This window comes from Haliotis rufescens, unplaced genomic scaffold (genome assembly GCF_023055435.1).
Source record: "Haliotis rufescens isolate VD_foot unplaced genomic scaffold, xgHalRufe1.0.p SCAF_21, whole genome shotgun sequence".
Lineage (NCBI taxonomy): Eukaryota > Metazoa > Mollusca > Gastropoda > Lepetellida > Haliotidae > Haliotis > Haliotis rufescens.
This window is the reverse complement of record NW_025963902.1, coordinates 8,345,158-8,357,322: the sequence shown is the minus strand read 5'-3', so window position 1 is coordinate 8,357,322 and position 12,165 is coordinate 8,345,158. Positions and strand designations below refer to the sequence as shown.

At 39.5% G+C, this 12,165-nt stretch overlaps 2 long non-coding RNA genes across 2 annotated transcripts; both read right to left on the bottom strand.

Moving 5' to 3' along the window:
• On the bottom strand, positions 1–2,739 carry LOC124111485. Its single transcript, XR_006857448.2, has 5 exons — positions 2,656–2,739; positions 2,303–2,451; positions 1,758–1,781; positions 953–1,072; positions 1–88 (listed from the first exon to the last, which is right to left on the bottom strand). It is a non-coding gene; the product is annotated as an uncharacterized LOC124111485 (long non-coding RNA).
• Positions 2,740–6,789: 4,050 nt separating this feature from the next.
• On the bottom strand, positions 6,790–9,429 carry LOC124111464. Its single transcript, XR_006857444.2, has 5 exons — positions 9,347–9,429; positions 8,819–8,967; positions 8,548–8,571; positions 7,743–7,862; positions 6,790–6,877 (listed from the first exon to the last, which is right to left on the bottom strand). It is a non-coding gene; the product is annotated as an uncharacterized LOC124111464 (long non-coding RNA).
• Positions 9,430–12,165: the final 2,736 nt, after the last annotated feature.

The following is a 12,165-nucleotide window of genomic DNA, read 5'->3' as shown; positions in this document are numbered from 1 at the left end:
TAAATATACAACATTTATTTCTTGTAATGCATGCACATCGCATTATTCAGATGCCGGATTCTGGGCCGCCGGTGGTATCCCGCCATCGCTGAAATACACAAGTCGTGGTTATTACAAAATGAACACACCAAATGCCAGTATAACACTATTTGTCGTCACGTCATATGTCAGATTTCAAGTCCTCGGCTATCATATTGTAACGAGAGATAGGATAATGGATTGGTCTAAGGCCTCGCGATTCACTCTGCATATCCACTATCCATACCTCTATCAACTGTAGTGACTTCGAATACCCAATTAGCAACAAATATATTCCTTGGTCCATCTTTGTGATTTGTGGTCACTTGGTCACTGAGTTTCCAGCATTAAGCTGACATTTCGTGAACCAGCGGTACAATTTACCTACTCACCCAAATAAGACTGCCTCTGTCTCTCTGGAGACTCTACCGACTTGTAAATTCACAAACAGTTTCTTGATACGTAAGCTTGAGATGACGGATTGAGTAATACAAAGGAAAGTATATGAGTGAGTATGGTATAACGCCGGTTTTATCAATATTCCAGCAATATCACGGCGGGGGACACCGGAAATGGGCTTCACACATTGTACCCATGTGGGGAATCGAACCCGGGTCTTCGGAGTGACGAGCGAACGCTTTAACCACTAGGCTAACCCCCGCCCCTAGGAAAGGATTATTTGAACTACTTATGGCAACCGTTGTAGGAATAATACTGACTTCTTTCAAACTGTTCCACATTTGTATTCAGCAAATTGTATTGTAAAATTGTTAGATAATAATAATGAGTGTTAATAAACATCGGTTCTAAATATATGAACTCATCATGAACATGTTGACTTATGTGGTATTGACCGAAGAACACTCGACAGTGCAAGGTCAATTTAAATGGATTGTGCAATGTATTATAATAATAGTATTAATATTTTCAATACCTTATGGTTAATAGTGTTTCTGTGTGGGGTATTTTGGGTAGTACGGGTATCCTGTCGGGTAGTACGGGTAGTGTCTTGGGTAGCTACCATCACCATAGGATGGTACAGATCGTCGGTACCCTGGTCAAGGTAAAACAAGATGTTATAATTATGTCAGATACATCATGAAGACAATGACAGGATGTCTTAGTTAAAACACGTGTGTGTTGTGATATAAGATAATTCATTGGGAAGAGACGTAAATATTATATCGACACTATTGACATAATTGAATCCATATAATATTATAGAAAGTTTATTTTATAAAAGTTACATGTGGCACTGATTACTTACTTTAATGTAATCCCGTTTGCAAGAGATATTTTTGTGATATAAATGATTGCAATATAAATAAACATTGTATTTAAATTTACGAAAAGATACATTAATTTTTAAGACCGAAATCCATAATGTAACAAATGTTATATTTGGGATAACACTTTTTCAGTAAAGTACAGATTCTAGTACTTTTGTGGGTTGAGTCCCAAACAGGATTCGAACCTACACTGCCAGAGTGAGGCACCTAATCACTAGCACACAATGTAGCTTCCACAAAAACGAAAGTCCGACAACTGGTAGGAAAGCCACGGATGGGACTCAACCCCAGAAAGTAATAGAATCTGTACTCTACTTAGAAAACGTTATCCCAAACATACCTTTTGTTACATTTGACCATTTTTTAAATGGCTTTGTGTACTAGAATTCACACGAACTTCATATTATTATGATATGATATGAAGGAGAACTTGGAATATTATTTACTCACTTCCGTAATAGCCTCCATACTTATCTGGAAGAAATCATATACAGTATACAGACAGGTGTATATATTTTAGTTCGTATACATTCAGCCATCAAAACATCATGACTATGCACTAGTGGTAAGATGGCAGTCTAAAGGCATGGCGAACGATATATAGCTGATAATAACTGTATTTGCCATCCAAAACAGGATCTTCCACAGGAGATATTTCTTGGGAGATATCTTCGATCATGACTGACATTACATAACAATACTTTGCAGACCTTTGTAACATCATCTGTTTCATGATGTCACAATCAAATGACATCCCAAAACGTTCTGCCACTGTTTGTTTGTTTTTTGTTTAACACCGCACTCAGCAATATTCCATTTATATGACGGCGGTCTGTAAATGATCGATTGTCTGGTCCAGGCTGCCGTCATATAGCTGGAATAATGCTGAGAGCGGCGTTAGGCATAAAAAAAAGAAACAAAGAAACTCTACTATCTCTCATATATACAGTTTCACCAGAATGGTGTTGAACTGGGTACGTCGTGGTAGTACTGACTTTGGTGGGGGTATCCAGGGTAGCTCCCTCCGGGATACAAACCCGGTTTCTGACCGTGGTACGGATACTGGTCGTACACAGCACCGGAACACACCAGCACGCATGCGCATATCAGGGCAACAGACAAGATAGATGCCATGGTTCAGATTCTGAAAGAGATGAATTATTTTTAGCTGTTTTCAAATGTTTTGACAAGACGATATACAACTTCGATAGCATCTACACATTGTAGATCATAATACATGATATTCATTGTTAAGACCGCAACCGAATACAGAAGTTCAGAAGCAGACATCTAAATGAAACCACACCTTCTTAAGGTGGCTTTGTTGTAGAAAGAAGAAAAGACTCACCAGAAAGTCAGCAATCAGTCTGAAGAGAAAGATGTCAGTGTTCTTGAAAAGTCACACGGGTCTTATATACACGTTGAACCGACGAGACGTTTTTTCGATGCATTATGTTGTCATAAATTATTCTAAATGATGCGTCTACAGGCTGAAAAAATATTTTGCTGGTCATGTCACGGTAGACTGCCCAGCGACAGGGACAAAAGATGGTGTAATAACTTGTGAGGTCTTCCGCCATTGATTTTTTTCAGCTGTCATTTCTTTTTTAATTGTTCACGTGAAACATGACAGAAAACACTCATGGGATGGTAGCTTTCGTTTTCTGTACATCGATGCTGCTACATATGATTGCGAGAAAGCCTGTTCACTTCTTCACTCTAATCCAATGGTATTGTTTCCGTTGGATTCCTGATAGAATTGCCCCCCGGAACCTGTGCAATGCTGTCGATTTGTTTATTTGTTTGTTTGTTTGTTTGTTGTTTAACGCCGTACTCAACAATATGCCAGCTATATGACGGCGGTCTGGAAATAATAGAGTTTGGATCAGACAATGCAGTGACTGACATCATGAGCACCGATCCGCGCAATTGGGATACGATGACATGCATCAACCAAGTCAGCAAGCCTTACCACCCGATCCCGTTAGTCACCTCTTACGACAAGCAAAGTCGCCTTTTACAGCAAGCATGGGTTGCTGAAGACCTATTCTACTGCAGATCTTAACAGGTGGCATGTTGTCGATTAAACAGATTGGCGGAGTGTGTGTCACCATGACCAGATTGCGTGGATCTTAGGTCACTGACATGCTTTCAATCACTGGGTTGTCTGGTCAAGACTAGATTATTTTAATTGCTGGCACTCACTCACTCACTCGAGCTATAATTATTATGACTTTTGTTTTAACTATTAGTTTTGGTGACTGACGGGATCGGGTGGCCATGCTCGCTGACTTGGTTGATGCATGTTATCGTATCACAATTGCGTGGATCGATGCTCATGATGTCAATCACTGGATTGTCTGGTCCAGACCCAATTATTTCAGTTTCAGATGATATTCAATATGTGTGAAAGATATTTCCAATTAATTGCAACAGTTTCCAATAAGGGACACATGTGCAACTTTGTGTGTGTAAATTCCCTCGGCCACCACAGATAAATGAGTGCATCAAATGCACCCAAGCCGAATGCTGCACCTGATTTCCAGTTTACGCTCGACGCGCGAATATGGCGACGAGTTCCGCTACATTAAAATCATCAACATTTATCAAACTGTTTTTCTCTCTTTAAGAAACTGATGTATCACTGTCGAATTAAGAAACTCGTGAAGTAAATATGAATTACACTGTTAAGCCATGTAAAGGACGAGATAAACAAAGCTTTCCTGGTCAATCAATTCCAACATTGTCACCTACTTTCCTGTTGATAATTAAAAAGTGTAGCAGCTTGATTTGGGAGGAGGAGTTGACATCTTTGGTGAAACCCATGACCACGGGTGTGGTGATGAAACCAGAAACATCATCAAGGCGAATCTGGGATCCAGGCATCCATCCATCCATCCATCCATCCATCCATCATGTTGTTTTCACAATATATTGTTTCAACAGTAGTAGCCCGGTAGATATCACAACAGGGGCCTGATAGTGCTGATTAATCTTTTACGTTCCTTGATAAGCCTCTGGGGCGTATAGTAAGCCAACGCCATGCGTTGTCGATGTGTGTGTCATTAGTTAGTAGCTATAGGTGCTCCCGTTCGATTCCCAAACCCTAGACAACCCTGGTGAATGCGAGTTGAAATTTTTGGTTATGTTAACATGGTTGACTTATGCGGGATCATATTAACTGATTGACTTCGGTTGACCAAAGTTGCCCACACCTACTCAAGCCCTGGGACGCGATACTCTGTCAAAGCCTGTAAAGCTAATTAGTCTTAGTGATTGATTCAGTCATGAATAAAAGCATTCAATGAATATAATTAACTAGGAATTGATAGTATAAGTATATTCTAATGCGTTTTAGGGTAATTTTACTTTCGAATATAGTTATATAAACTGTGAGACAAAAAGAACTATACCTCTCAGTTGATTTTTTCATCTGCTTTTCATATTCAATTGAACATATCTTAAGTTAGCGATATTATATAAAATGAACTGTGCTGTACTTGTCAAAGAGTACTTTGAACATAATTTGATTTAAAATTTATAAAAATATATTCAAAATCCGCCAAATACACAACTGCTGATGGGTACCTTAATATCTTATAAACATAATAAATTTTCCCTTTTTTCTCTCCAACATTTCAAACATGTGGTCGTGTGGTTGCCAATCCATTTCTTACGCCGGTCAATTCTATTTTAATAAAATTATCCAACGACAGATTACTTTTTACAAAATGTTGCAGGAATGAGTGATGCTTAAACAAAACTAATCAAATTTAACAACGGTTCTTCAATTTCAAATTACATAAAATAAACCAACATCGGTATACTTTCTTTTACCTCTCAGTTTAAATACTTTAGAATCAACGCTGATGTCCAGAAACTTCCTACATTGTAACCATATGGGGAATCGTGTCTGGCTCAATAATCACAGTGTTGTATTGTCATAACAATGATTATTACCCTCGTGGTTGAGATACAGGTGGTAAGATACTAAATTCGTACTTCACACGTGTATTGTACAAGGTTGACCTCGTTTTATTCGTTTTGATTGGATAACCCTTGACTTCTGTCACACCGGAACTACTTTTTTCATTCATAAAAAAATCACGAGACGTCATTCTATTTGCAACGACAATGCAGAATTGAAGAAATGAGAGACATTTACACACACTTTATTAAACCAAACAAGATAGTCACACGCATCAAACTTCGCTTGGCATTCTATATTAGTTATGCACAGAGCTACTACAGACATTATATAACAGAGCTTATCCATTTGCAATGTATTACTACCGATCAATAGATCGAGCGTGTCTATGAGCGTGAAGGCACCCAACCAATTTCTCGACTTTCAATTTGATTTAACATAAATGCATACGCGTGGTGAAATGAAGTCAGTTTTAACTATCTGGATATATATCGGGACTAACGTTGGATGCTCGCATCGACTCAGGACCACGCATTCATGAGATTTATGTGATTATCTTACGTACGTTATAATGGATACATGTCTACAGAATATCAAACGTGCACATACATATCAAACATTAACCAGTCTCGATTACCGACGGAACAGTTTCCACTGGGTGTAAATAAATTCTATAATTATTGCAATATTACAAGAGCGATTTAGGCAATATTTATTTCCTTGCAGCTTTGTCTAGTCACCTGGCTTGGAAGACTTAAAGATTCACCACGTGACCCCACACGGAGTGCACGCCGAGAAGGAACAACGCCTTGCTTACAGCAGAGGCGAGACTTTTCGGAAATATTATAATTATGAATAATATTTGAGAAACAAATATGTAGCAGGGAATACTTGTGCCTTCGTGTAACATGTTAGAAAAAACATGTATTCATATTTGTATTTATCCTGGAAAAATATATAATTGACTCTATAACTTTTCAATTGAAGTTCTTTTCTGAAACTGTAAATCCTTGTTATTTTGGGTCCGCATATCATTGCGCGATCATAACAGTTCCAACAGGCACTACAAGCTGATGTGTGTGTTTGACATTCACTAAGACCGCCTCCATGGTCTAGTGGAGAGCGGAAGGTTCGGGGTTCGATCCCTGGACACATCATACCAAACAACGTTAAAAGATGGTACTTGTTGTTACCCTGCCTGGCGCCCGGCATTAAGATGCTAAAACAAGGACTGGTCGGCTTGAAGTCAGTATACTGTGTGGGGTATTCATGGTAAACTGCAGCATGGTATCTCAGTGGGGTAGCACTATAAAATCGGCATTAGTCCGGACTAGTTCAAGCAGGCATACACACACACACACACACACACACACACACACACACACACACACACACACACACACACACACACACACACACACACACAAATGCATGCACGTCGTTATATAATCTTGAACACGACGTCAAACCTCACCTCACATACACTTAAGTACGTATATGCGCAACTATTTGTCAGAGCCAGCTAAATATGTTATAGAAAACAAAACTACATCATAAATATACAACATTTATTTCTTGTAATGCATGCACATCGCATTATTCAGATGCCGGATTCTGGGCCGCCTGTGGTATCCCGCCATCGCTGAAATACACAAGTCGTGGTTATTACAAAATGAACACACCAAATGCCAGTATAACACTATTTGTCGTCACGTCATATGTCAGATTTCAAGTCCTCGGCTATCATATTGTAACGAGAGATAGGATAATGGATTGGTCTAAGGCCTCGCGATTCACTCTGCATATCCACTATCCATACCTCTATCAACTGTAGTGACTTCGAATACCCAATTAGCAACAAATATATTCCTTGGTCCATCTTTGTGTTTTGTGGTCACTTGGTCACTGAGTTTCCAGCATTAAGCTGACATTTCGTGAACCAGCGGTACAATTTACCTACTCACCCAAATAAGACTACCTCTGTCTCTCTGGAGACTCTACCGACTTGTAAATTCACAAACAGTTTCTTGATACGTAAGCTTGAGATGACGGATTGAGTAATACAAAGGAAAGTATATGAGTGAGTATGGTATAACGCCGGTTTTATCAATATTCCAGCAATATCACGGCGGGGGACACCGGAAATGGGCTTCACACATTGTACCCATGTGGGGAATCGAACCCGGGTCTTCGGAGTGACGAGCGAACGCTTTAACCACGAGGCTAACCCCCGCCCCTAGGAAAGGATTATATGAACTACTTATGGCAACCGTTGTAGGAATAATACTGACTTCTTTCAAACTGTTCCACATTTGTATTCAGCAAATTGTATTGTAAAATTGTTAGATAATAATAACGAGTGTTAATAAACATCGGTTTCTAAATATATGAACTCATCATGAACATGTTGACTTATGTGGTATTGACCGAAGAACACTCGACAGTGCAAGGTCAATTTAAATGGATTGTGCAATGTATTATAATAATAGTATTAATATTTTCAATACCTTATGGTTAATAGTGTTTCTGTGTGGGGTATTTTGGGTAGTACGGGTATCCTGTCGGGTAGTACGGGTAGTGTCTTGGGTAGCTACCATCACCATAGGATGGTACAGATCGTCGGTACCCTGGTCAAGGTAAAACAAGATGTTATAATTATGTCAGATACATCATGAAGACAATGACAGGATGTCTTAGTTAAAACACGTGTGTGTTGTGATATAAGATAATTCATTGGGAAGAGACGTAAATATTATATCGACACTATTGACATAATTGAATCCATATAATATTATAGAAAGTTTATTTTATAAAAGTTACATGTGGCACTGATTACTTACTTTAATGTAATCCCGTTTGCAAGAGATATATTTGTGATATAAATGATTGCAATATAAATAAACATTGTATTTAAATTTACGAAAAGATACATTGATTTTTAAGACCGAAATCCATAATGTAACAAATGTTATATTTGGGATAACACTTTTTCAGTAAAGTACAGATTCTAGTACTTTTGTGGGTTGAGTCCCAAACAGGATTCGAACCTACACTGCCAGAGTGAGGCACCTAATCACTAGCACACAATGTAGCTTCCACAAAAACGAAAGTCCGACAACTGGTAGGCAAGCCACGGATGGGACTCAACCCCAGAAAGTAATAGAATCTGTACTCTACTTAGAAAACGTTATCCCAAACATAACTTTTGTTACATTTGACCATTTTTTAAATAGCGTTGTGTACTAGAATTCACACGAACTTCATAATATTATGATATGATATGAAGAAGAACTTGGAATATTATTTACTCACTTCCGTAATAGCCTCCATACTTATCTGGAAGAAATCATATACAGTATAGAGACAGGTGTATATATTTTAGTTCGTATACATTCAGCCATCAAAACATCATTGACTTTGCACTATGCACTGGATTATCTGGTCCAGGCTGCCGTCATATAGCTGGAATAATGCTGAGAGCGGCGTTAGGCAACAAAGAAAGAAACAAAGAAACTCTACTATCTCTCATATATACAGTTTCACCAGAATGGTGTGGAACTGGGTACGTCGTGGTAGTACTGACCTTGGTGGGGGTATCCAGGGTAGCTCCCTCCGGGATACAAACCCGGTTTCTGACCGTGGTACGGATACTGGTCGTACACAGCACCGGAACACACCAGCACGCATGCGCATATCAGGGCAACAGACAAGATAGATGCCATGGTTCAGATTCTGAAAGAGATGAATTATCTTTAGCTGTTTTCAAATGTTTTGACAAGACGACATACAACTTCAATAGCATCTACACATGACAGATCATAATACAAGCTATTCATTGTTAAGACCGCAACCGAATACAGAAGTTCAAAAGCAGACATCTAGATGAAACCACACCTTCTTAAGGTGGCTTTGTTGTATAGGTAAGTTCATTTACAAAGCCCCTACCCAAACATTATATTTGCTTTTAGCACTTGGATGTCAACATATATAAAAAGCTTCAAAGTTTGAACAGCGTAAATAAAGGTGCTTGTTTCTGACAAATTTCCTAGTTTCTCATCTAGCAATACACCAACGTCGACGTTGTTTGCTAAGGAAAGAAGAAAAGACTCACCAGAAAGTCAGCAATCAGTCTGAAGAGAAAGATGTCAGTGTTCTGGAAAAGGCACGCGGGTCTTATATACACGTTGAACCGACGAGACGTTTTTTCGATGCATCATCTTATCATAAATTATTTGGCATCATGCGCCTTCATCCTGTAAAAATATTTTGCTGGTCATGTCACGGTAGACTGCCCAGCGACAGGGACAAAAGATGGTGTAATAACTTGTGAGGTCTTCCGCCATTGAATTTTTTCAGCTGTCATTTCTTTTTTAATTGTTCACGTGAAACATGACAACACCATAAGAAAACACTCATGGGGTGGTAGCTTTCGTTTTCTGTACATCGGTTCTACTACACATGTTCACTTCTTCACTCTCATGCAATAGTATTGTTTCCGTTGGATTCCTGATAGAATTGACCTCCGGAACCGGTGCATGTTGCCGATTTGTTTGTTTGTTTGTTGTTTAGCGCCGTACTCAGCAATATGCCAGCTATGTGACGGCGGTATGGAAATAATTGAGTCTTGATCCCACAATCCAGTGATTGACATCATGAGTATCGATCCACGCAATTGGGATACGATGACATGTATCAACCAAGTCAGCGAGTCTGAGCACCCGATCCCGTTAGTCGCCTCTTACGACAAGCATTGTCGCCTTTTACGGCAAGCATGGGTTGCTGAAGACCTATTCTACTCCTGATCTTCACGGGTGGCATGTTGTCGATTATCTAGATCGGTGGATTGTGCGTTATCATGACCAGATTGCGTGGATCTTTTTGGTCACTGACATGCTCTCAATCACTGGATTGTCTGGTCAAGACTAGATTATATTTATAGCTTGACAATTGCTGACTACAACACTCACTCACTCACTCACTCACTCACTTGCTTTTATACTAATGACATAGTCCGAATCGTACAATGGACTGTTATTTCTTGTGATTATGGAAAGGGTTTTGTTGCTTATATTTACTTTTGCTAATACCGTTTCAATATTATACCGTTACTATTGCTATTGTTATTACTGTTCCTATTGCTAATAGACCAGGGGGCACGGGTGGCCCAGACGTCTAAGGCGCCACGATTCGCTGTGCAGAGTTGCGTCCCCTGGACACGCCAGAAACCTATGATTGTGGGTTCGAATCCCGGTTCGCCCCGATTACGTTTCTAGGTTTGTCAGCACCATACCCGTGCTCGTGGGTTTCACCGAAGGGGTAAACGTCTGACCTGCATCATTTCGGGCTTTCCTCACACATTAAGCTGACTCGCCCCGATATAACTGGAATAATGTTAAAAGCGCAGTTAAACCCAACTCACTCACTCACTCACTTTTGGACCCGTGAAGATCCGGGTTAGAATAGGTCTTCAGCAACCCATGCTCACTCTGAAAGGCGAGTGTGGCGTTAAACAACAAACAAACAACTGTTATTGTTATTATTTAGAGAAATCCATAACAGATGATATTCAGTATGTCCAATTAATGGCAACAGTTTTCACAATAAAGGACACATTTGCAGCTTCGTATATGTCAATTCCCTTCACCACCACACATAAATGAGTGCATTAAATGCAGCTCAGCCGAATGCTGCACCTGACTTTGAGTTCACCATGTACGCTCGAATATGGCGGCGAGTTCCTCTACATTGAAATCATCAACATTCATCAAAATGTTTTTCCCTAATGTAAAAACTGCTGTATCACTGTCGAATTAGGAAGCTCGTGAAATAAATATGAATTGCACTGTTTGGCCATGTAAAGGACGAGATAAGCAAAGCTTTCCTGGTCCATCAATTCCAACATTGTCACAGTCTTTCCTGGTGATTATTTAAGGTAACGAATAAAAGGTCGATGTCATTGATGTTTTTTGCATGATTGGGTCCAAAACAGCGTGCCATGACGTACCACATAAAATCGGTAACGAGGGACCACGCCTCACAATCTGGAGCTGAGGGCTAGACGTTGTTATTGAAGCCTGCTGTGCAACTGATAGTGTTTACAGTAAGAAGATTACTGTATTAACTTGTTACATATTGCATGACAAATAGGTGAATTTGGTTTAACGTCACAATGGACAGTATTTCAGTCATATCTCGGTGTGTCAGCTTGATTTGGGAGGAAGTGATCCAGGTCTTAGGAGTTGACATCTTTGGTGGAACCCATCACCAGGGGTGTGGTGATGAAACCAGAAACATCATCAAGGCGATTCTGGCATCCATCCATCCATCCATCCATCCATCATGTTGTTTTCACAATATATTGTTACCACAGTAGTGGCCCGGTAGATATCACAGCAGGGGCCTGATAATACTGATTAATCTTATACGTTCCTTGATAAGCCTCTGGGGCGTATAAGTAAGCCAACGCCATGCGTTGTCGATGTGTGTGTCATTAGTTAGTAGCTATAGGTGCTCCCGTTCGATTCCCAAACCCCGGACAACCCTGGTGAATGCGACTTGACCATTTTTGGTTACCTACGTTAACTTGGTTGACCAATGCGGGATCATATTAACTGATTGACTTCGGTTGACAAAAGTTGCCCACACCTACTCAAGCCCTGGGATGCGATACTCTGTCAAAGCCAAAGCTGTCAAAGCTAATTAGTCTTCGTGATTGATTCAGTCATGAATAAAAGCATGCAACGAATATAATTATATAGGCATTAATAGTTTAAATGTATTCTAATGTGTGTTAGGATAATTTTTCTTTCGAATATAGTTATATAAACTGTGAGACAAAAAGAACTATATACCTCTCAGTTGATTTTTTTCATCTGCTTTTTATATTCAATTGTAACATAAAAGTAGGTTTGTTCCCTGATCTGATTGGTT